We start from the raw sequence: 27,658 nt of genomic DNA on the forward strand, positions 1-27,658 counted from the left end.
AAAATTTTGCAAACATTTTCTATGGAAATAGAATTTTGACAAAATTTTCTATAGAAGTAGAATGTTGAGAAAATTGTCTATAGAAATAAAATTTTGAGAAAATTTTCTATGGAAATACAATTTGGACAAAATTTCCTATAGAAATAAAATTTGGACAAATTTTTCTATAGAAATAAAATTTTGACAAAATTTTCTCTAGAAATAAAATTTTAAGAAAATTTTCTATAGAAATAAAAGTTTCACAAAATTTTCTATAGCAATAAAATTTTGACAAAATTTTCTATAGAAATAAAAGTTTCACAAAATTTTCTCTAGAAATAAAATTTTGACAAAATTTTCTATAGATAAAAAATTTTGGCAAAATTGTCTATAGAAATAAAATGTTACCAAAATTTTTTATAGAAATAAAATTTTGACAAAATTTTCGATAGAAATAAAATTTTGACAAAATTTTCTATAGAAATAAAATTTTGACAAAATTTTCTATGGAAATAAAATTTCGACAAAATTTTCTATAGAAATAAAATTTTGACAAAATTGTCTCTAGAAATAAAATTTTGAGAAAATTTTCTATGGAAATAAAATTTTGAAAAAATTTTATAGAAAAAAATTTTGACAAAATTTTCTTTAGAAATAGAATTTGAGAAAATTTTCTAAAGAAGTAAAATTTTGATAAAATTTTCTTTAGAAATAGAATTTTGAGAAAATTTTCTCTAGAAATAAAATTTTGAGAAAATTTTCTATAGAAATTGAACATTGAGAAAATTTTCTATAGAAATAAAAGTTTCTTTAGAAACAAAATTTTGCAAAAATTTTCAATAGAAATAAAATGTTGAGAAAATTTCCTAAGACATAAAATTTTGAGAAAATTTTTCTTTAGAAATAGAATTTTGAGAAAATTTTCTATAGAAATACAATGTTGAGATAATTTTCTACAGAAAAAGAATTTTGAGAAAATTTTCTCTAAAAATAAAATTGTGAGAAAATTTTCTATAGAAATAAAATTTTGACAAAATTTTCTATAGAAATAAAATTTTGACAAAATTTTCCTATAGAAATAAAATTTTGACAAAAGTTTCTATAGAAATAAAATTTTTACAAAATTTTCTATGGAAATAAAATTTTGAAAAAATTTTCTATAGAAATAAAATTTTGACAAAATTTTCTCTAGAAATAAAATTTTGGTAAAATTTTCTATGGAAATAAAATTTTGAAAAAATTTTATAGATAAACAATTTTGACAAAATTTTCTTTAGAAATAGAATTTGAGAAAATTTTCTAAAGAAGTAAAATTTTGATAAAATGTTCTTTAGAAATAGAATTTTGAGAAAATTTTCTCTAGAAATAAAATTTTGAGAAAATTTTCTATAGAAATTGAACATTGAGAAAATTTTCTATAGTAATAAAAGTTTCTTTAGAAATAAAATTTTGCAAAAATTTTCAATAGAAATAAAATGTTGAGAAAATTTCCTATAGACATAAAATTTTGAGAAAAATTTTTCTTTAGAAATAGAATTTTGAGAAAATTTTCTATAGAAATACAATGTTGAGATAATTTTCTACAGAAAAAGAATTTTGAGAAAATTTTCTATAGAAATAAATTTTTGAGAAAATTTTCTATAGAAATAAAATTTGGACAAAATTTTCTATAGAAATAAAAGTTTTACAAAATTTTCTATAGAAATAAAATTTTGACAAAATTTTCGAAAGAAATAAAATTTTGCAAAAATTTTCAATAGAAATAAAATTTTGAGAAAATTTTCTATAGATATAAAATTGTGAGAAAATTTTCTATAGAAATAGAATTTTGAGAAAATTTTCTATAGAAATAGAATGTTGAGAAAATTTTCTACAGAAATATAATTTTAAGAAAATATTTTATAGAAATAGAATTTTGATCACATTTTCTCTAGAAATAAAATTCGAGAAAATTTACTATAGATAAAAAATTTTGGCTATCTTTTCTATATAAATAAAATTTTGACATAAGTATCTATATAAATAAATTTTTGACAAAATTTTCTATATAAATAAAATTTTGAAAAAATTTTTTTATAGAAATAAAATTTTAACAAAATTTTCTATATAAATAAAATTTTGACAAAATATTCTATAAAAATAAAATTTTGACAAAATTTTCTATAGAAATAAAAGTTTCTTTAGAAATAAAATTTTACAAAAATTTTCTATAGAAATAACATTTTGAGAAAATTTTCTATAGAAATAAAATTTTGACAACATTTTTCTATGGAAATAAAAAATTGGCAAAATTTTTTTATAAATTCAATATCTTTAAAAATTTTAATATAATTCATACTATCAAAGTCCATTGTGAGTAAGTTCTTCCTTGTTCTTGAAGTAGTAACTTTCGCCAAGATATACTCTTTACAAAAAACTATGAATCTAATTAGGTTAGGTATAGTGACAGTCCCTTATATCAGCCTCCCTAAGACTATTCAGTCCATTGCAATACCATTAGGAATATGTATATTTATTTTGTATATGTATATGTACATGTCACATGTACTTTTGAGTACAATTTTAGCTTTACAATAAATATTATTATGAGAATATGTATTTCGATCCATTTCATATGGATGACACCAAAAACACATAAACCCAACTAAACCCACGCTTGCATACTCACATATGTGAGTATATAAATTTCCCCCTTTAGACATCTTTGGTATGGAAATTTCTCTCGGGCAAACATCAAAATTCCTTTTGAAAAAATCTAAAGAATTTCATATGAAATGGATATGAATGTCATTCAAAAGCACAGTGCTTTTAATACGATAACAAAAATTTCAAGTAAACTTAAGAACAAAAATAAAGGTAGAATTACATACCAAGCGTTCAATGCGTCCGATGATTGAAGAGTTGAAATTTTTCTTTGATCAAAAACTCGAATATGAAATCAAAGCTCGAATAGTCTGCCGCAAACAGAAAAAATCAACCCTTCCCATCAACGTACGGATTGACGCATGGTGTGTAATTCAACGTTAAGGCATCAATGAAATAGCTCACCACTTATTTTCCCAGCAAAAAAAGCGTCGCCAAAAAAGTAGTGAAAATGTTCTTTTTGGATCCGGAAGTGGTGCAAAATTGGCGCAGAAGTGATGATTTTAACATGGGCTTGTCATAGGACGGATGTCCACAATTTCAACAGCCGTTGCACGGAATTTGCATCACTTCTTAAGGTGTAATGCAAATCCAGTGATTCGGATGTGAATAAAGAAATTTTGCAATTTTTTGACGAATAAATAATTTTTAAAATTTTTTATGATATTTAATGCATTATAACGCTTGTTTGGAACGTTTGACATTAAATATTTTCAAAAATTCACAACTTGTCTAGAAAGGATTTAGCATTTTTATAATTTGTACTATTTTATTAATTTTTAATCTGTTTTTAACCCATTTGAAACAATAAAGTTTTAAATTTCCCATTAAAAATATGAAAAAAAGTGAATTATAAAAAATTGACTCAAATGAACTTCCTGTGCAGTTAAAATAAAGAACATCTTTGGGAGGGCATTTTTGGATGTGCTTTAAAAGTTGTGCTTTAAGAAGACTTCCAAATTTTTTTGTTGGGTTGTTTTGCAAAAACGTTCCAAAGTTAATCAGTAAATTTTTATTTCTATAGAAAATTTTGTCAAAATTTTATTTATTTAAGAAAATTTTGTCAAAATTTTATTTCTTTAAGAAAATTTTGTCAAAATTTTATTTGTATAGCAAATTTTTTTCAAAATTTTATTTCTGTAGAAAAGTTTCTCAAAAATGTATTTCTATAGAAAATTTTCTCAAAATTTTATTTCCATAGAAAATTGTTGCAAAATTTTATTTCTATACAAAATTTTGTCAAAATTTTATTTCCATAGAAAATTTTGTCAAAATTTTATTTCTATAGAAAATTTTGTCAAAATTTTATTTCTTTAGGAAAATTCAGTCAAAATTTTATTTCTATAGAAAATTTTTTCAACATTTTATTTCTTTAGGAAAATTCAGTCAAAATTTTATTTCTATAGAAAATATTGCAAAATTTTATTTCTATAGAAAATTTTTTCAACATTTTATTTCTTTAAGAAAATGTCATCAAGATTTTAAGTCCATAGAAAATGTTGTTCAAATTTATTTCTTTAAGATTTTTTTTTAATTTTATTTCTTTAAGAAAATTTTGTCAAAATTTTATTTCTACAGAAAATTTTGCAAAATTTTGCTGAAGTTTATTCTATAGAAAATTTGTGAAGTATCTCTTAGTTGAAGGGGAATATTTTGCTAAAACACCAAATAAAATTTTGACAAAATTTTCTATGGAAGTAACATTTTGAGAAAAAAATTCTATCGAAATAAAATTGTGTATGATGTTCCCACTAATGCCTAAGGCTGTCTCAATCTCATGATAGATTTTGCAATATCAGTTGGCGCACAGCATCAATGAACAACGACTGATTTTCGACGACCATCAAATTCGGCTTGGAGTAAACTCGGCCTTGACCATCAAGAACTCTTCCAATTTATCAAGCAGTAAAAATCTACAAATTTGGATTGAATTCTACCAACTGTGGCAACCGTGATTGTAAGACGTTCGACATAATTCTTTTAAATTTCGTAAAGAGAACAAAATATATTTTTACTCTCTTGAAAGTTTTTACTGGAAATATTAAAAAAAAATATTTACTGTTCCATTTATAATCTCAATTGATTTCAGAACATTTGAATTTGGGAAATATGAACTTTTTTCTTGGTGGATTTCAACAAAATCTCTTTCAAAGTACACTATACGGCCACAGAGGTCTTGGTACTTAAAACTCGCTTTTTACAGCTCTGTGATAATTTTTGTAGATGCATATGTGTATGCGTGTGGTCATACGTCTTTGTTTATGTTTTCCCTTATTGGAGATTGTATCCATTATTCTTATTGTGCACTGTTAGTCTTGATTTCCACCTGTAAAACATTAGTAACTTACATACCTTTATAGTTCTTTTGCTGCTGTAAAAGAGATGCTCTCTCTCAATATAACATGAAACCCACATTGGAGATCGTATCATTACTCTTATTTTGCACTGTTTGTTTTAATTCTACCTGCGAAATATGAGTACATGCATTTATTGCTTGCTTGCTGCTGTAAAAGGGAAACATTCTCTCTCCCAATGTAAAATGAAACCAACTCTCTCACTACATCATTTACTGCTCAATATCACTATCCAAATTGAGCCGTTCTCTGTTACCTCTATAATAAATACGTTTGACATTACGAAAATGCTGGACTTTAACATAAGCTGTTACTACAGAGGAAATAGGCAAATTATTCTACAGGACATGGTAGAACTGTAATTTTTTTCCACCCCAAAAAAATTAACCTACCACGAAAGAATATGTAGGTTTAGTTTAGATAATTTTAAATAAGATATTTTAATAATTGTAACATATTAATACAAATATGTTAATACTTTATTAAATATAATATTCTTTTTCTGTTTTTTTAAGAAAATTTATTATTTTGAAGGAAAAAAATTGGAGTTAAAAATTATTTATGCGTCTATCGAATCGTTATACTTCGACATACACGTTTAACTAAATTCACTCTGTTTAGAATCATGTCAATATAATAAATAAATACAATAAAATAAATTAAATAAAATTTACACAAAAAAAAATGAATGAATTTTCTTGTCAATACAATTAAAATTATGTTTAAATTTGACCTAACAACGTAATTTGTAAATACAATTACGATCTTAATAATATTTTGTCACATTAGCAACCAATTTTGTTATAGTAACAAAAATTTTGTTGAACTTAAAAATTGTCTTTAACAACAATGTATTGTAAGTTCAAAAATTATAATATTATTTTGTGTGCACACATTTTAGAAAAATATGAAATGTTGTATGATATTAAAAATTTAACAAAATTGTATAAAATTTTCTGTTATCACTTTTAGTTCATGAAAAAAATAAAGAATATAAAGAAAAAAGTCTCGCCTTCGGCACAAATTAATTAAATCTAATAATTTTAATGAACTAAAAATAAATTTAAATAGGTTTTAGCAAGATTCACTGACTATTTTCTCAGGGTCTATAACGCTATTAATACTTTTATCTCAATTTGTCAATTGGAATAAATATAAATATTTATTATGCCACAAACATAATTTCCCACAATTAATCTTTAAATGTGAACGACCCATAAGTTTACTTTTCATAATTAAATTTTCATGGCACATTCATTAAACAGATCTTTACTAGGCTTTCATTCTCGCCCCTTTTTTCTCTACAACATCAATATAGCGAAAAGGGCCATAACAGCTGTCAATAATTAAAAAAAAAAGTATATTTCAAATTCATAACCGCCTGGAACTTGTATTTTTGCACATGTGTTTATATAATTATTCTCCTATTTTATATTTTTTTCAGGACTATGGGAGGGGAGAGGTGATGCAAAAATCGTCACCATTTTACATACCATAATCAACAAGGATAAATACATACACAAGTATTTTTAAATATAAATTCATTTTTATGTATGTATGTGAGAAAGTACATTTCGTTTATTGAGAGTGTAATTATTGTGAAGTACTGTAGATTAACATTCACGCTCCAACAAACTCATAAACAACACCCAACAAACATACTTACATAAAATTTATATGGCTCTCTGGCTCTTTTGAATACTTTCTCTATATGTTTACATATGAATGTGTGTGTGTGTGTTGGCCCCAACACTTTACAGGATGTTGGTAGAATGCTTGTCTGTTATAAATATTGACGTCAACATGCTAGCTCTTTAGTATTCTCCTTCACATATGCATAGAGAGGGTATGGTACATACTAACAAGTGACATAACAGTACTTTAGGGTTTACTGTTGTTGTTGCTGTTGTTATTTGGTTGACATGCACATATTTGAATGTATGTACCTACCATACAACATCCCTATTGGTTTAAAGCCGATTTATTTTTGCCATTTTTGCTTATTGTTTGCTGTTACTGTTTTTGCTCTGAACTCAAATAGAGTTTGTTGTCCATTGAAATGTCACCTATTTGGATATCCTTTGGGCACTTGATTAGTTTTTAGTTGCTTGTCAACAACAGGCGCCAAAAATAGTGGCATTAATATTGCCGATGTTGTTATTGTTCTGACCGATGTTAGATAGTAGTAGTGAAGCCATGATTGTTAAAGATAATGGATAGATGGATTAGTATGAACGTATCGTATGGCAAAATAACGTTATTGTTATCTTTTAAATGGACGGGCATATTTAATGGAAGCTTAAAATTAGTTGGAGAAACTAATGTCGCACATTCTAATGAGAGTGTAGAGAGTATAGCTCTCTCTACGAATGACGATAGACGGTAGATATTTTCCTATCTTCAACAACAACAAATATTCACCTTTTTGTCAAAATCTAATTTCTATAGAAAATTTTGTCAAAATTTTATTTCTATAGAAAATTTTGTCAAAATTTTATTTCTATAGAAAATTTTGTCAAAATTTTAGTTCCATAGAAAATTTTGTCAAAATTTTTTTTCTATAGAAAATGTTGTCAAAATTTTATTTCCATAAGAAATTTTGTCAAAATTTCATTTGAAAAGAAAACCTTATTTCTATAGAAAATTTTGTCAAAATTTTATTTCTATAGACAATTTTGTCAAAATTATATTTCTATAGAAAATTTTGTCAAAATTTTTGTTATATAGAACATTTTTTAACATTTTAGTTATATAGAAAATTTGCCAAAATTTTATTACTATAAAAAGTTTTGTCCAAAATTTTATTTCTAACGAAAGTTTTGTCCAAAATATTATTTCTATCGAAAGTTTTATCCAAAATTTTATTTCTATAGAAAGTTTTGTCCAAAATTTTATTTCTATCAAAAGTTTTGTCCAAAATTTTATTTCTATCGAAAGTTTTGTCCAAAATATTATTTCTATCGAAAGTTTTATCCAAAATTTTATTTATATAGAAAGTTTTGTCCAAAATTTTATTTCTATAGAAAATTTTGTCAAAATTTTAATTCTCACAGAAATTTTTTCAAAATTTTAATTTTGTCAAAATTTTAATTCAATAGGAAAATTTTAATTCTATAAGAAAAGTTTTTCAAAATTTTATTTATATAAAAAATTGTGTCAAAATTTTAATTCTACAGAAAATTTTGTAAAATTTTTATTTTTATAGAATATTTTGTCAAAATTTTATTTCTATAGAAAAATTTGTTAAAATTTTTGTTATATAGAAAATTTTGTAAAATTTTAGTTATATAGAAAATTTTCTTAAATTTTATTTCCACAGAAAATTTTGTCAACATTTTATTTCCACAGAAAATTTTGTCAACATTTTATTTCTATCGAAAGTTTTGCCCAAAATTTAATTTCTATAGAAAATTTTTACAAAATTTTATTTCTATACAAAATTTTGTCAAAATCTTTTTTTCTATAAGAAATTTTGTCAAAATTTCTTTTGTAAAGAAAACTTTATTTCTTTAGAAATAAGATAAAAATAAGAAATTTTAATTCTATAAACAATTTTGTCGATATTATATTTCTATAGAAAATTTTGTCAAAATGTTTGTTATATAGGAAATTTTGTCAAATTTTAGTTATATATGTTAGAAAAAAAATTGCCAAAAATTTAATTTCACAGAAAATTTTGTCAAAATTTTATTTCTAAAAAAGTTTTGTCCAAAATTTTATTTCTATAGAAAATTTTGTCAAAATTTTAATTCTATAGGAAAATTTTGTCAAAATTTTATTTCTATAAAAAATTGTGTCAAAATTTTAATTCTACAGAAAATTTTGTAAAATTGTAATTCTACAGACAATTTTGTAAAATTTTTATTTCTATCGAAAATTTTGTCAAAATTTTATATCTATAGAAAAATTTGTCAAAATTTTATTTATATAAAAAATTTTGTCAAATTTTAGTTATATAGAAAATTTTGTCACATTTTAGTTATATAGAAAATTTTGTCAAAATTTTAATTCCACAGAAAATTTTGTCAACATTTTATTTCTATCGAAAGTTATGTCCAAAATTTTATTTCTATAGAAAATTTTGTCAAAATTTTATTTCTATAGACAATTATGTCAAAATTTTAGTTATATAGAAAATTTTGTCAAATTTTTATTTTTATAGAAAATTTTGTCCAAAATTTTATTTCTATAGAAAATTTTGTCAAAATTTTAATTCCACAGAAAATTTTGTCAACATTTTATTTCTATCGAAAGTTTTGTCCAAAATTTTATTTCTATAAAAAGTTTTGTCAAAAATTTTATTTCTATAGAAAATTTTGTCAAAATGTTAATTCTACAGAAAATTTTGTCAAAATTTTATTTCTATAGAAAATTTTTTCAAAATTTTAATTCAATAGGAAAGTTTTGTAAAAAATTTAATTCTATAGGAAAATTTTGTCAAAATTTTATTTCTATAGAAAATTGTGTCAAATTTTTAATTCTACAGAAAATTTTGTAAAATTTTTATTTCTATAGAAAATTTTGTCAACATTTTATTTCTATCGAAAGTTTTGTCCAAAATTTAATTTCTATAGAAAATTTTGACAAAATTTTATTTCTATACAAAATTTTGTCAAAATTTCATTTGTAAAGAAAACTTTATTTCTGTAGAAAATTTTGACAAAATTTTATTTCTATAGACAATTTTGTCAACATTATATTTCTATAGAAAATTTTGTCAAAATTTTTGTTATATAGAAAATTTTGTCAAATTTTAGTTATTTATGTAAGAAAAAATTAGTCAAAATTTTAATTCTACAGAAAATTTTGTCAACATTTTATTTCTATCGAAAGTTTTGTCCAAAATTTTTATTTCTATAGAAAATTTTGTCAAAATTTTATTTATATAGAAAGCTTTGTCAAAATCTAATTTCTATAGAAAATTTTGTCGAAATCTTATTTCTATAGAACATTTTGTCAAAATCTTATTTCTATAGAAAATTTTTTCAAAATTTTAATTCAATAGGAAAGTTTTGTAAAAAATTTAATTCTATAGGAAAATTTTGTCAAAATTTTATTTCTATAGAAAATTGTGTCAAATTTTTAATTCTACAGAAAATTTTGTAAAATTTTTATTTCTATAGAAAATTTTGTCAACATTTTATTTCTATCGAAAGTTTTGTCCAAAATTTAATTTCTATAGAAAATTTTGACAAAATTTTATTTCTATACAAAATTTTGTCAAAATTTCATTTGTAAAGAAATCTTTATTTCTGTAGAAAATTTTGACAAAATTTTATTTCTATAGACAATTTTGTCAACATTATATTTCTATAGAAAATTTTGTCAAAATTTTTGTTATATAGAAAATTTTGTCAAATTTTAGTTATTTATGTAAGAAAAAATTAGTCAAAATTTTAATTCTACAGAAAATTTTGTCAACATTTTATTTCTATCGAAAGTTTTGTCCAAAATTTTTATTTCTATAGAAAATTTTGTCAAAATTTTATTTATATAGAAAGCTTTGTCAAAATCTAATTTCTATAGAAAATTTTGTCGAAATCTTATTTCTATAGAACATTTTGTCAAAATCTTATTTCTATAGAAAATTTTGTCAACATTTTAATTCTACAAAATGTTGTCAAAATTTTAATTCTACAGAAAATTTTGTCAAAATTTTATTTCTATAGAAAATTTTGCCAAAAAATTTTTTTATAGAAAATTTTGTCAAAATTTTATTTCTATAAAAATTTTTGTCAAAATTTTTTTCTATAGAAAATTTTGTCAAATTTTTGTTAGATAGAAAATTTTGTCAAATTTTAGTTAGATAGAAAATTTTGTCAAAATGTTATTTCTAGCGAAATTTTTGTCCAAAATTTTATTTCTATAGAAAATTTTGTCAAAATGTTATTTATATAAAAAGATTTGTCAAAATCTTATTTCTATAGAAAATTTTGTCAAAATTTTAATTCTACAGAAAATTTTGTTAAAATTTTAATTCTACAGAAAATTTTGTTAAAATTTTAATTCTACAGAAAATTTTGTTAAAATTTTAATTCTACAGAAAATTTGGTCAAAATTTTATTTCTATACAAAATTTTGTAAAAATTTTAATTATACAGAAAATTTCGCCAAAATTTTATTTCAATTGAAAATTTTGTCAAAATTTTATTTTTATTGAAAATTTTGTCAAAATTTTAATTCTACAGAAAATTTTGTCAAAATTTTATTTCTATAGAAAATTTTGTCAAAATTTTATTTCTATAGAAAATTTTGTCAAAATTTTATTTCTATAGAAAATTATGTCAAAATTTTAGTTATATAGAAAATTTTGTCAAAATTTTATTTCTATAGGAAATTTTGTTAAAATTTTATTTCTATAGGAAATTTTGTCGAAATGTTAGTTATACAAAAAATTTTGTCAATTTTTTTTTTAATAGAAAATTTTGTCTAAATTTTATTTCTATAGTAAATTTTGTCAAAATTTTATTTTCATTATGGGGAACAGTGTAATTTTTTATACCATTGACCATTTCGAAGTACTTTTTAGAAATTCTCAAATTAAAAAAAATTATTTTAAAAGTTCTTGTACATAACGAGGGACTTGTTGAATTTCTACCCAATTTACTTGGTCTCTAGAAGATTTCTCTTGCTATTCATAATTGAAATTGTCATTAAGAACTTCATATACACCTACATAAATCTGAAAACAATTTTCACACAGGCATACTCGTTTCCACTTGGGTAATATGTATTCTGTGATTTTCATCAAGAATCAGTTTATTCTCCATACCAACCATACGAAAATAAACAATTAAATATTTCTTCTTCCCTCACATTGATTTCGAATCCTTAGTAAGAAGAATTTTCCTACAACTTATTTTCAAATGATGAAATGAGGGTTGATTTATTTATACCAGGTGAATTTAATGTTCTATCCTTCAATGTAGGGTCTTCCCTTTGTTCGTCTTCATTGCTCCCTTAGCCATTTATCAATGGTCGTTGTAGGTTGTAGACTTTAACAATATCCTCAGATATTTAAAGAATAAGAGCCAAAGGAATGAAGTGAGTAATCTGATATTCATGTATGTTTAAGTATGGACTTAAAAAATGTTGTGGTCTTTAATTAAAGAATTTGAAAAAAAAAATCATTAATTCACCTTAGCACTGAAGGGGATTATTTTGTGTGCGTTTTTTGTTGTTGTATTTTTAATTTGTTTCGCATTAAAAGGATTTTTGGTATAGACTTTAATTATTTTCTTTTTTTTTGGTTTTTTTATACCCTCCACCATAGGATGGGGGGTATATTAACTTTGTCATTCCGTTTGTAACACATCGAAATATTGCTCTAAGACCCCATAAAGTATATATATTCTGGGTCGTGGTGAAATTCTGAGTCGATCTGAGCATGTCCGTCCGTCCGTCCGTCCGTCCGTCCGTCTGTTGAAATCACGCTAACTTCCGAACGAAACAAGCTATCTACTTGAAACTTGGCACAAGTAGTTGTTATTGATGTAGGTCGGATGGTATTGCAAATGGGCCATATCGGTCCACTTTTACGTATAGCCCCCATATAAACGGAACCCCAAATTTGGCTTGTGATTGCTCTAAAAGAAGCAAATTTCATCCGATCCGGCTGAAATTTGGTACATGGTGTTAGTATATGGTCTGTAACAACCATGCAAAAATTGGTCCATATCGGTCCACTTTTACGTATAGCCCCCAGATAAACGGACCCCCAAATTTGGCTTGCGATTGCTCTAAAAGAAGCAAATTTCATCCGATCAGGCTGAAATTCGGTACATGGTGGTCGTATATGGTCTCTAACAACCATGCAAAAATTGGTCCATATCGGTCCACTTTTACGTATAGCCCCCATATAAACGGACCCCCAAATTTGGCTTGTGATTGCTCTAAGAGAAGCAAATTTCATCCGATCCGGCTGAAATTTGGTACATGGTGTTAGTATATGGTCTCTAACAACCATGCAAGAATTGGTCCATATCGGTCCTTAATTATATATAGCCCCCATATAAATCGATCCCCAGATTTGACCTCCGGAGCCTCTTAGAGGAGCAAAATTCATCCGATCCGGTTGAAATTTGGTACATGGTGTTATTATATGGTCTCTAACAACCATGCAAAAATTGGTCCACATCGTTCCATAATTATATATAGCCCCCATATAAATCGATCCCCAGATTTGTCCTCCGGAGCCTCTTGGAGGAGCAAACTTCATCCGATCCGGTTGAAATTTGGAACATGGTGTTAGAATGTGGTCTCTAACAAACACGCAAGAATTGGTCCATATCGGTCCATAATGATATATAGCCCCTATATAAACCGTTCCCCAGATTTGATCTCCGGAGCCTCTTGGATGAGCAAAATTCATCCGATCCGGTTGAAATTTGCAACGTGGTGTTAGAATGTGGTCTCTAACAAACACGCAAGAATTGGTCCATATCGGTCCATAATTATATATAGCCCCCATATAAACCGTTCTCCAGATTTGATTTCCGGAGCCTCTTGGAGGAGCAAAATTCATCCGATCCGAACCATGCCAAAATTGGTCCATATCGGTCTATAGTTATATATAGCCGATCCCCAATCACACAAAAATTGGTCCATATCGGTTCATAGTCATGGTTGCCACTCGAGCAAAAAATAATCTACCAAAATTTTATTTTTATAGAAAACATTGTCAAAATGTCATTTCTACAGAAAATTTTGTCAAAATTTTATTTCTATAGAAAATTTTGTCAAAATTTTATTTCTATAGAAAATTTAGTCAAAATTTTACTTCTATAGAAAATGTTGTCAAAATTTTATTTTGTTAAACTTTAAGAAACTTTAAACTTAGTTATATACATTATTAATCGGCCTTTTTTAGTTTAATATATACCATGTATGGACTATGTGGTATATATTACGGTGTTAGGAAGTTTTAAAATACCTTGCCATCGGCTTCAGTAGAAGTTTCTACGCAATCCATGGTGGAGGGTACATAAGCTTCGGCCTGGCCGAACTTACGGCCGTATATACTTGTTTTGTTTTTGTTCATGTATACTGTATTATAAATAGATTTTTAGAGAATCCCTTGGTGCGTATGATGAATATGAATAAATTATGGGTCACCCATGCGTATGTTTAATATTATGGAATATGGTAAATCATATCCACCATATTAAGTATGCGAAATAGTGGACATGGAATATTTATTAACTGCGAAACAAGAAATAAGAAATTAAACATTCTTGATAAGTTCGAGTTTCAAGTTGAAAAACTGATTCAAGACTACTAACAGAATACAAATTTGTAATTTTAGCTTTTTGGTTTTTACACGCTTCACCATTGTGTGATAGGTACGTGGTTGATAGGACAAATACTTACTCTCACCCCGGGATCAGAAGTATTTCAAGAGCAATTGATGATATTATCGTATTGCTTATTTCCATAAACGGCCACTATCGAAATTTCTATCAGATCCAAATTCGTAGTTTTGTATGTTATCGCCATCATCGTTGTATTTTAAAGTTATTTGCCACTACAAGGGCTTATGATATTTCATTTATTATTTTTTCTTTTATTTAACAATTTTTTTTTTACAGAATCCCTTGGTGCGTATGATAAATATGAATTAATTATGCATGCCTGTAAGAGGTCACCCATGCGTATGTTTAATATTATGAACATGCAAAATCATGATCACCATATTAAGTATGCGCAATGGTGGACATGGAATATTTAGTAGTCGCGAAAAAAAAAAATTAATGATAAATTTAAATTCAAGGCTACTAAAAAACTAAAAATTTGCAAATTTAACTTTTTTGGTTTTCAAGCTTCACCCTCGTTTGTTGGCTACCAGGTTGATAGGCCAAGAACTTAGACTTATGGCCTGAACAGGATTATCTCAAGAGCAATTGATGATATTATCAAGTTGCTTATTTCCAAAAACGGCCACTATCGAAATTTCTAGTAAATCCAAATTCGTAGTTTTTATGTTATCGCCTGAGTGTGTTTTTTTCATAGTTAAATGTTTTTGTGCCATTACAAGGACTTTTGGTAATTCATTTATTATTTTTTTCATTCATTTCATTTTATTGGGTACCTACACAACAAGATTAAAATCTTATAATTACAGTGCAGGATTATAAATGTTAAAACATCTCCGATTAATAATTAGTACAGTAATTAAATTTAAAGATAAAAAGAAAATAAATTAAAATTAGAATAAATAAAAATTGTATTAATAATAATAGAAAAATATATATATATATATATAGAAATTACTTTTAATATTCAATTGCATTGTATTATTGATGATTGAAATTGAAATTGTGATACTATATTATATATACAAGCAAATTTTTAATGAAATATTCTAATTTTGAAATAAATTTTGAATACTCTTCTTAAAAGATGATGCGTTGCTGATGCATTGTATATCGGGTGGTAGAGTGTTCCAGAGACGTATTGTGCCAATAAAGAACTTTCTTTTTTAATTTTTAAATTTTTTTGAAATATATTTAACAGATTTTTTAGAGAATCCCTTGATGCGTATGATGAATATGAATTAATTATGCATGTCTTTAAGAGGTCACCCATGCGTATGTTTAATATTATGAACATGCAAAGTCATGATCACCATATAAAACATGAGCAATGGTGGACATGGAATATTTAGTAGCCGCGAAAAAAAAAACAAAAAATTAATGATAAATTTAAATTCAAGGCTACTAACAAACTAAAAATTTGCAAATTTAACTTTTTTGGTTTTCGAGCTTCACCATCGTCTGTTGACTACCAGGTTGATAGGCCAAGTACTTAGATTTATGGCCTGCACAGGATTATCTAAAGAGCAATTGATGATATTATCAAGTTGCTTATTTCCATAAACGGCCACTATCGAAATTTCTATCAGATCCAAATTCGTAGTTTTTTATGTCATCACCTGAGTGTGTTTTTTTTTTTCATAGTTAAATGTTTTTGTGCCATTACAAGGGCTTTTGGTATTTCATTTGACTTTTTCTTTTTTTAATTTTTTAATATTTTTTGGAATATTTTTAACAATTTTTTTAGAGAATCCCTTGGTGCGTATGATGAATATGAATTAACTATGCATGACTTTAAGAGGTCACCCATGCGTATGTTTAATATTATGAACATGCAAAATCATGGCCACCATATTAAGTATGCGCAATGGTGGACATGGAATATTTAGTAGCCGCGAAAAAAAAAAATAATGATAAATTTAAATTCAAGGCTACTAAAAAACTAAACATTTCCAAATTTAACTTTTTTGGTTTTCAAGCTTCACCATCGTCTGTTGGCTACCAGGTTGATAGGCCAAGTACTTAGACTTATGGCCTGAACAGGATTATCTCAAGAGCAATTGATGATATTATCAAGTTGCTTATTTCCAAAAACGGCCACTATCGGAATTTCTAGTAAATCCAAATTAGTAGTTTTTTATGTTATCGCCTGAGTGTGTTTTTTCATAGTTAAATGTTTTTGTGCCATTACAAGGGCTTTTGGTAATTCATTTAACTTTTTCTTTTTTTAATATTTTTTGGAATATTTTAAACAATTTTTATTTTTTTAGAGAATCCTTGGTGCGTATGATGAGTATGAATTAACTATGCATGCCTTTTAGAGGTCACCAAAGCGTATGTTTAATATTATGAACATGCAAAATCATGGCCACCACATTAAGTATGCGAAATGGTGGACATGGAATATTTAGTAGCCGCGAAAAAAAAAAATAATGATAAATTTGAATAGAATACAAATTTGAAAATTTAATTAAATCGGAATCGAAATCACTATTTTTTGAACAGTTAAAACAGTTAAAGTATCACAAGCACGGTTGCCACAGATAGTAGATATCTACCAAAAATTATAGATTTTGTATTGTTTGGTAGAAATGTAAAATTCTTAGCGTTTTGTTAAAATTTTCAAAATATTCCCTCATCAAAGAAAATGTAGATCAATATCTCTTTTATAAATTCAATTTCTATAGCATTCATATAATTTCCACAATATTCATATGGAATGATAACTATGTTCGGATGGAGATTTTTTGGGGCTGTCAATGCAGCCTTGGATTTTTGCACCGCTTCCTAAGGGTGCTTCTCAATTATATTTAGCCAATACCTCCAAAAATATTAATTTCTGGTGTTAGATAGATTTGGCTCTCTTTTGATACATAGCACATGGTAAGGCATCCTAGTAGCAACATTGCTTTATTGCTTCCATCTAAAATCGTCAAATTAAAATAACTTGTTAATAATGACAATTTTAAAATTTTTTTGAAATTTTATATGACTTCTTCAAAAAACTTTCTTTCAACCCTCGAAATTTGATCACAAAGTTTAAATTTAAATCAGAAGACTTATGGTAGATTTTTCTTCAAATTTTGGTGGACCAATTTTTTACTTGTGTGGCAACCCTGATCGGAAGCCAGTCCATTCAGTTAAGAGAAGACTTTGTTTTAAACTAAATCAACATTTTCACGTATGTCCAAGTAACATAATATCAACATAACATTCGACTATATAACATAATAGTTTTGATTAATAATTACTACTAATAAATATAACTCCCTCGTATAATCAGTTAATAAGCAATATATATGTACATATGTGTATTGCATATGTTTCTTTCTTTGTATTGTATACACCCCTTATACAATATTGTTGTGAGAGGTCTTTAATACATGTTACTCATGTGTTGAGTAAGTTAAAAATTCACCATACCATACAACCACCACAGCAAACAATAACAAACAGCTGATTTATAATAACTGATCGTTGAATACGTCTCTCTTGTATTATGGTAAGAGAATGAGAGAGGGAGTGAGAGCTTGATTACGAAAATTCATATCTTTGATATGTGAAAGATGCAAATTCAGTTGTTAACAAACGGCCTCAAATAACGGTCATCAATATGTACGAGTAGTTGCAATTGCAAAGTTGTTCCCTGCCTTCAACAGCAACAACAACAACAACAAAACAAAAACTTTATTGTTAGTAAATTTCAATGTTAGTGTAACAAATGGTTGCTTTAATGAAACCAAACCAAAAATAAAAGAAATACAAAAAAAAAGAAATTATTAAAAAATGTTTTAAAACGAAAAAAAATATATATACAACGTTGATTGATATTCAATAGAAAGCTAACATAAAAGCCAATACACAAGACATTGGCAAAGTGCTAGTGAACTTAACATGTGAAAATATATCGCTCGTACATCGCCACCGTGGCCCAAAAAAATAAGAAAAGCTAAAAGTAATAAAGGTCATGCGTATTTAAAAAAAAAACGCATTTTTTCTTTGGCTTTGATTTTATAAAAAATTCCTCACGATTTCTTTACAAACAAACTGTGATTTAAAAAAAAAAAGTGAATAAGTGAACCTTGTAAAGAAACAATTCTTTATCCACCCTCGACTAATACAGCTAGCTGGTTGGCTTATAGCTAATTGTTTTAATGTGTCTATAGAATTGTATGCAACCGCTATCATCAAATCACAAATTTGGATTTTTGTTTATTTTGGCTTGTGCGATGCAATGTCCAAGGAGAAGCAATGGTGTAACTGATTTTAATGTGAACAACCTCTATGCCGTGACATCCATCAATCATCCTTGTTAGGAAACTGAAAAATACAGCTAGGCCTTGGATAACTATTTAGATAAACCATCTGATTCGTTACATTAACTGAACACTACTTAAGGTATGACCACATTTAAAATTTTTTTAATTTCTTATTAAGTAATAATTACTTAAAATTGCACTAAAAAATTAAATTAAATTAAATTAAATTAAATTAAATTAAATTAAATTAAATTAAATTAAATTAAATTAAATTAAATTAAATTAAATTAAATTAAATTAAATTAAATTAAATTAAATTAAATTAAATTAAATTAAATTAAATTAAATTAAATTAAATTAAATTAAATTAAATTAAATTAAATTAAATTAAATTAAATTAAATTAAATTAAATTAAATTAAATTAAATTAAATTAAATTAAATTAAATTAAATTAAATTAAATTAAATTAAATTAAATTAAATTAAATTAAATTAAATTAAATTAAATTAAATTAAATTAAATTAAATTAAATTAAATTAAATTAAATTAAATTAAATTAAATTAAATTAAATTAAATTAAATTAAATTAAATTAAATTAAATTAAATTAAATTAAATTAAATTAAATTAAATTAAATTAAATTAAATTAAATTAAATTAAATTAAATTAAATTAAATTAAATTAAATTAAATTAAATTAAATTAAATTAAATTAAATTAAATTAAATTAAATTAAATTAAATTAAATTAAATTAAATTAAATTAAATTAAATTAAATTAAATTAAATTAAATTAAATTAAATTAAATTAAATTAAATTAAATTAAATTAAATTAAATTAAATTAAATTAAATTAAATTAAATTAAATTAAATTAAATTAAATTAAATTAAATTAAATTAAATTAAATTAAATTAAATTAAATTAAATTAAATTAAATTAAATTAAATTAAATTAAATTAAATTAAATTAAATTAAATTAAATTAAATTAAATTAAATTAAATTAAATTAAATTAAATTAAATTAAATTAAATTAAATTAAATTAAATTAAATTAAATTAAATTAAATGAAATGAAATGAAATGAAATGAAATGAAATGAAATGAAATGAAATGAAATGAAATGAAATGAAATGAAATGAAATGAAATGAAATGAAATGAAATGAAATGAAATGAAATGAAATGAAATGAAATGAAATGAAATGAAATGAAATGAAATGAAATGAAATGAAATGAAATGAAATGAAATGAAATGAAATGAAATGAAATGAAATGAAATGAAATGAAATGAAATGAAATGAAATGAAATGAAATGAAATGAAATGAAATGAAATGAAATGAAATGAAATGAAATGAAATGAAATGAAATGAAATGAAATGAAATGAAATGAAATGAAATGAAATGAAATGAAATGAAATGAAATGAAATGAAATGAAATGAAATGAAATGAAATGAAATGAAATGAAATGAAATGAAATGAAAAAAATAAAATAAAATAAAAAAAAATTAAAATAAAATGAAATGAAACGAATATAAAATTTAGTATATTAAAAAAATAATACAAAACATATAAAAAAACTCCACTGAAGACATTTGTTAAACTTTAAATTGGTTTTAAATTTTTAATCAAAATATAAAGCTTTGGTTGTGCTGTTTAATATTGCATTAAACCAGAGCTTGTGGTCAATTGCTTGTTGTGAAGCTCCTTAACCCTGACTTTCGCCATTCAATGAAGACAAAAGAAACAATCTTCCAACCGATTGACGTACCACATTCAACACGTGATTTTTGTGTTTTGGATTCAAGCGATTAGTTGTGGTTCACTATGATCTCTTTTGTACTTCGATCAATTGTAATGTCAATGTCCAATAAAATTATTCCCAATAGTTGACAAACAATCGGCGATGATACGAGTGGACTGGAAATACTTGATCTCCTTTGCAAAGTGAATATCCAATGTAAAATATGGCTCATCAAAATTTATTGTCCATGCTATAAATACTGGAAGAAATATCAAAAGTGAATAAAACATTTTTATATACGAAGCTCAGATTGACAAATTGAAATGTTTTCTACAGAAATAAAATTTTATGAAGATTTTTGATGGAACCAAAATTTTGAGAAAATTTTCTTATAGAAATACAATTTTGAGGAAGTTTTCTATTGAGAAAAAATTATAAAATATTTTCTATACAAATTAAATTGTGAGAAATTGTCTATGGAAATAAAATTTAAAAAAATATTTTTTAATGTAATAATAGTTGAAATAAAATTATTATAGAGATACAATTTTGAGAAATTTTTCTATAGAAATTAAATTTTGAGTAATTTTTGCAAAGCAATAAAATTTTCTATAAGAATAAAATTTTGAAAAAATTGTCTACAGAAATTGAATTTTGGAAAAATTTTCTTTAGAAAATTTTGCTTTACAAGTAAAATTTTTACCGTCTTGAAGTCCAAAAATGTTTACCCTTATCAATTAGACTCTTCTCATATCGTTTTTTTTATAACATTTACATTATTCAAAGTGTATTCTCACATCGTTCAATACAACGAGAAGTGACTTCAGCAGCATGCACAACGTCTATGAATAATTTCGAATTTTTATTTATTTTCCATTGAATTTTTATTCATATTTGCACAAATTCATGTGAATGTTTAGCAATAGGAGGTGCATCAATCATACAGCAATTGCCGTTGCACTTGTTGTGTTCATTTGTAAGCACGATAGTCATGTGTTTACATTTTGACGCTATTAAAAAAATCACAAAAAAACTGGAAAAAATACAAATACATTTTAACACCAGACCTTTCGCAAAATTGTTATTCATTCATTTGTTTATATATTTAATTTAAGTTTAAGTGCAATACTTGGAAGTGTTTTTGTTTCACACTAACTCTTAGCCCCTCCTATCCCACGTATCGAAAAAAAGCTAAAATTTTTGTTTAAAAAATATTTATAATATAAATAAAACCTGATTTGGCAAATAAATTTTTTATTGGCTATGGTAATGAATTTTGACAATATATTTTATGATTTATTAGATAGAAGTGCGCACAATGCACAGTATTCCGAAATAAGATATTTCGATCATTTTTAATAAAGCAATAAAACACGCAGAAAAAGATAAAATTAAGACCAAAATAGACAAATTTTCCTGTAGACATAAAATTTTGGGAAAAATTACAAAAGAAATTATATTTTGACAAAAATTTTCCATACCAAGAAAATTTAAACAAAATTTTAAAATTTTGAGAAAAAATTTGTATGGGAATAAAATTTCGAAAAAATTCTATAGAAATAAATTTTTCCAAAATTTGAGAAATTTTTCTATAGAAATAAAATTTTGAGAAAATTTTCTGTAGAAATAACATTTTGACAAAATTTTCTATAGAAATGCAATTTTGTGAAAATTTGTTATAAAACTAAAATATTGAAAAAAAATTCTATAGAAATCAAATTTTGCAAAACTTTTCTTTAGAAATAAAATTTGGAGAAAATTTTCTATAGAAATAAATTTTGGAAAGAATTGTCTATAGAAATAAAATTTTGACAAAGTTTTCTATAGAAATAACATTTTGACAAAATTTTCTATAGAAATAAAATTGTGTGAAAATATTGTAAACAATTTCTATAGGAATAAAATGTTGCAAAAAAAAAATCTATAGAAATAAAATTGTGAGGAAATTTTCTATAGAAATAATTTTACATAGAAAAAAACGTTGATAACATTTTCTAATGAAATAAAATTTTGACAAAAAAATTCTATGGAAATAAAAATTTTGGAAAAAATTTCTATAGAAATAAAATTTCGCAAAAATTTTGTATAGAAATAAATTTTTGATAAAATTTTCTATAAAAATAAAATTTGTACATAAATTTCTAATGAAATAAAATTTTGGCAAAAAATTCTATAGAAATAAAATTATGGAATAAAAATTTTCTACAGTAATAAAAAAAAATTTTCTATTGAAATAAAATTTTGGACAAATTTTCTATAGAAATAAAATTTTGCAAAAAAATTTTACAAAAGATTTCATTAGAAATAGAATTTTCAGAAAATATAATAAACAAATTTATAAAAATTTTCTATAAAAATAAAATTTTTACAAAAATTTCTATAGAAATAAAATTTTGACAAAAAATTCCATGGAAATAAAATTTTGCAAAAATTTTCTACAGTAAAAAAATTTTGCGAAAATTTCCTACAGAAATAAAGTTTTGACACAATTTTTATAGAAATAAAATTTTGCAAAAATTGCTCTAGAAATAAAATGTTGACAAAAATGTCTGCATAAATACAATTTTATGGACATTTTCTATAGAAATAAAATTCTTGCAAACATTTTCTATAAAAATAAAATTTTCTACAGTAAAAAAATTTTGCGAAAATTTCCTACAGAAATAAAATTTTGACACAATTTTTATAGAAATGTTGACAAAAATGTCTGCATAAATACAATTTTATGGACATTTTCTATAGAAATAAAATTCTTGCAAACATTTTCTATAAAAATAAAATTTGCAAAAATTTTCTATAGAAATAAAATGTTGCAAAAAATTTCTTTAGAAATAAAATGTTGCAAAAATTTTCTATAGAAATAAAATATTGAGGAAATTTCCTATATAAATAAAAATTTGCAAAAATTTTCTATAGAAACAAAATTTTGAGAAAATTTCCTATAGAATTAAAATATTGAAGAAATTTCCTATATAAATAAAATTTTGCAAAAATTGTCTACAGAAATAAAATTCTGCAAAAATTTTCTATAGAAATAAAATTTTTAAAACAGTTTCTATAAGAAATAAAATGTTGACAAAACTTTCTATGGAAATAAAATTTAAAAATATTCTGTAGTAATAAAATTTTTCAAAAATTTTCTACTTTAATAAAATTTTGCGAAAATTTTCTACAGAAATAATATTTAGACAAAATTTTCTATAGAAATAAAATTTTGCAAAAAATTCCATAGAAATAAATTATTGCCAAAATTTTCTATAGAAAGAAAATTTTTATATAAAGAAATTAAATTTTGCAAAAATTTGATTTGTTTTTTGCGACTCGAAAGAGTCATAAAACAAGTTTTGACCAATCATCCTTTCTTTTAATTCTAAAAAAAATCTTCTAAAGAAATAAAATTTTGCAAAAATTTTATATAGAAATAAAATTTTTGTAAACATTTTCTGTAGAAATAAAATGTTTGCAAAATTTTTCTATAGAAATAAAATTTTCCAAAAATTTTCTACAGAAGTAAAATTTTGCGAAAATTTTCCACAGAAATAAAATGTTGACAAAGATGTCTATAGAAATAAAATTTTCCAAAAAATTTCTATAGAAATAAATTATTTCTAAAATTTTCTATAGAATGAAAATTTTTATAGAAATAAAAAAAAAATTGATTTCTTTCTTTCGACTCTTTGACTCGTAATTTTCTATGGAAATAAAATTTTAACAAAATTTTCTATAAGAAAAAATCTTTGGAAAAAAAATTCTTTAAGAAATAAAATTTTGAAAACATTTTCTATAAGACATAAAATGTTGGCAAAACTTTCTATGGAAATAAAATTTAAAAATATTCTACAGTAAAAAAATTTTGCAAAAATGTTCTACAGTAATAAAATTTTGCGAAAATTTTCTACAGAAACTAAATGTTGACAAAATTTTCTATAGAAATAAAATTTTTGTAAAAATTTTGTATAAAAATAAATTTTTGCAAAAAATTTGTATATAAAATATACATATAAAATTTTGCAAAAATATTCTATAGTAATAAAATTTTGCAACAATTTTCTACAGTAATACAATTTTGCGAAAATTTTCTACAGAAATAAAATTTTGACAAAATTTTCTACACAAATTAAATTTTTCAAAAAATTTCTATAGAAATAAATTATTGCTAAAATTTTTTATAGGCAGAAATAAAATTTTGCAAAAATTTGATTTCTTTCTTTCAAATTTTCTACAGAAATTAAATTTTTCAAAAAATTTCTATAGAAATAAATTATTGCTAAAATTTTTTATAGACAGAAATAAAATTTTGCAAAAATTTCTTTCAAATTTTCTATAGAAATTAACTTTTGCAAAAAAATTCTATAGAAATAAATTATTGCTAAAATTTTTTATAGAAAGAAATAAAATTTTGCAAAAATTTGATTTCTTTCTTTCGACTCTTTGACTCGCGTCAATTCTTTCGAGTCAATTTTTCTATAGAAATAAAATTTTAACAACATTTTCCATAAGAAAACAGCTGTGGAAAAACAATTCTTTAAGAAATAAAATTTTGATCAAATTTTCTATAAGAAATAAAATGTTGCCAACCCTATCTATGGAAATAAAATTTAAAAATATTCTACAGTAAAAAAAAAAATTGCAAAAATTTCTATAAAAATAAAATTTTGTAAAAATTTTCTACAGAAACATAATTTTGACAAAATTTTTTATAGCAATAACATTTTGTACAAATTTTGTATAAAACTAAATTTTTGAAAAAATTCCTATAGAAATAAATTATTGCTAAAATTTTATATAGAAAGAAATAAAATTTTGCAAAAATTTTGCAAAAATTTTATTTCTTTCTTTCATAGAGCAAGTTTTGGCCAATCATCCTTTCCTTTAATTCTTCAAAATTAAATTAAAATTATTTTTCATGTTAGCCTGATACTGAAACAGGCGATTAACGTCCAAATGCATGATAACTTAATTTACAATTAATTAATTAGTAGATTTAGGAACTTGATCAATAGAACCATTGAAAAGAAAACGCCAGATACAAATCTATACACGCCTAGACTGTACATGTTTAAGTTCGGGCGAATGAACTTTTCCACAGCCTTTAGTATAGATCTGGCTGGGATAGATAACTCAATTGTGGGCCCTTTATGCTAACTTTTTGTGGAGAAAACATTTGGGAATTTTCCTCTTACAAATTGAATCATCTTTTCTCTCACTGTACATCATCTTTTCTCTTGAATTTGGAAATGTTTTCCCCTCGAATTATCATTAGAACGACCTCAATTAAATATTGGTTTGTAATATATGCTTAATTAGATTGTTATGAAATACCATATTAATTGAACGTAATAAACAATAACAAAACTTTATATCTATTAGCTAATCATCGATTATTATTGCAAAACTATAGCAATAATTACGAGTAACATGATATCAAAGTAATAGGTTTTCGAAAAGCTATTATTCAAGATGTTCCCCAATGAAATCGTATTAAATGCATTGGATTTTCGTCATTTGTTTACATAATGTTGATCTATGGTATTCTCAATAGATATAAAAGTAGCGGAGAGGGAGTGCATTGGTTGTCTCTTCTTAAAAAAAAATTTCAAAATTGTTTTTCTTATAGTCTACCATACTGAGATACTAATACAAAATGTATATTCTCTGTCACTCTCTCTCTCTCACTTACCAACACTTTATTTTATCATGTTATACATGTCTCTTCAATTTCACTTGGCTCATCATGTTGAGATTACATTGAATCTTGTTGCCAATTTTTTTTTTTTTTTTTTGATTTGCTAATTGTCAGTGTGGCGTGGGAAATTTTTCACACGCACACACAAATTTACGTTGACAAACCATAACAGTGGGTTAAGTGTTTAAACACATCCATCACGATAGTTGATGGGCCAACACTAACTTCTGTTATGTGTATTTTTTATGAGAAGTTCAAAGTCGCTCAATTAAAATCTATTGAAATTCCTTGTTGGTAAATGACTTAGTGTTGCCAATGATTGATTATGTTTTAAACACACCATTAGGCTTGGCGGTTGCCACATGGTAATTATTTTATCTTAAAATAAAACGATAAACAACTCGACATTCAATCATATTTTTACTATAGTCGAATTCGGATAATTAAAAATTAAAACTATAGAGACTTAAAAATCTGGGTATTGACTGGTAGGCTATCGGCAACTTAAAATCGATTTCAGTTCTTTTCAGGTAAATGACATAGTGTTGCCAATGTTTGTTACAGTTTTAAATTCATCACTAGGGGTTAGGACTGCTTTGACACCTGGCACTTTTTTCAACTTAAAAAAAAAAAAACGAAAGACAAAAAAATTGCATATTTTTATTTCTCTTGAATTTGGATTAAAACGACTAAGAGCATATTGACGACCAATTTCTCATAACCGAAGCGAATACTTTCGTTCATCTAAGCAGGCTTAATTTATAAAGAAAAATCAGACTTTTCAATCTAATTAACGTATTTTTTTTAGGATATAGGCCGTAAAATTTGTGCAACAAGGTTCTTGTATTGTTCCGTCGCGAAAACATGTCTCCCTATGACTATTCAACATAATGGTGTTTACACAGTAACTCACACGTATACTCCTATTACTATTAAGGGTACCATGAGTGCCGCAAAATTTTCGTATTCAATGCCAATTTAGAGTCACTTGCACATCTCTGGCATCCATTTGATTTCTTGTAAGTTTCGTCTTTTTTTTCTGTTTAAAAATGCATTTGAGTGCTCTCTTTTGCCTGATGATCAACCAAAATCAATCTCACTGCAAATTTTTTCATTTGCAAATAAAATGAAAAAACTCACACAAAACAAATACCAGAGAAAAATTAGAAATCCCATAAAATCTTGTTAAATGCATTCAGTTGAAAATGTTCTAATTAATGGTTAACATGAAACGGTGAAAAGCTAGTGAAGAATAAAACGAAAAAAAATACATATAATAATTAATTCTAATTTTTCTTAAACAAAAAGTGAAAAAAAATATTATAGTATTATAGCAAATCATTAAGCAAAAAAGATATGAAAAATTAAAATCTCATGCTTCAAAAATATTGAGACAAAAAAAAAAGAGTGGTTACTAGAAAAAAATGTGATTTTTCTTTAAAAAAAAAGGCTATAATAAAAAAGCATTGAAAAACACACAAAATATTTGAAAACGAAAAAGTAAACATATAAGTAAATTATTTATGATAATTATCTTGAATTTTATTATCTAAATGCTTGAAATGTGATAATAATATGCTGGAAATCAAAAAAATTTCTTAATAATAGCGAAATAAATTAATTCATAAATATTTCAAAAGAGCTAAAATTTTTTTTAATTAAACAGAAATGATTATAAAACGAA

At 24.1% G+C, this 27,658-nt stretch overlaps 1 protein-coding gene across 4 annotated transcripts in view; it reads left to right on the forward strand.

The window, feature by feature from the left end:
- plx (PTB_TBC1D1_like and TBC domain-containing protein plx) overlaps positions 1 to 27,658 on the forward strand; it is a 135,062-nt gene that overhangs the window by 59,436 nt on the left and 47,968 nt on the right. The window contains exon 1 of one of the 4 annotated variants that reach the window (XM_075290099.1): positions 17,883 to 18,685. The exons of 2 other annotated variants lie outside the window; for them this stretch is intronic. The gene's annotated coding sequence lies outside the window, so the exon portion shown is untranslated. Of the gene's footprint in view, positions 1 to 17,882; positions 18,686 to 27,206; positions 27,475 to 27,658 lie in introns of those variants that run through there. One more of the 4 variants, XM_075290098.1, reaches the window with a different exon arrangement.

Source organism: Haematobia irritans, chromosome 1 (genome assembly GCF_050003625.1).
Source record: "Haematobia irritans isolate KBUSLIRL chromosome 1, ASM5000362v1, whole genome shotgun sequence".
In the NCBI taxonomy this organism is placed as follows: Eukaryota; Metazoa; Arthropoda; class Insecta; order Diptera; family Muscidae; genus Haematobia; species Haematobia irritans.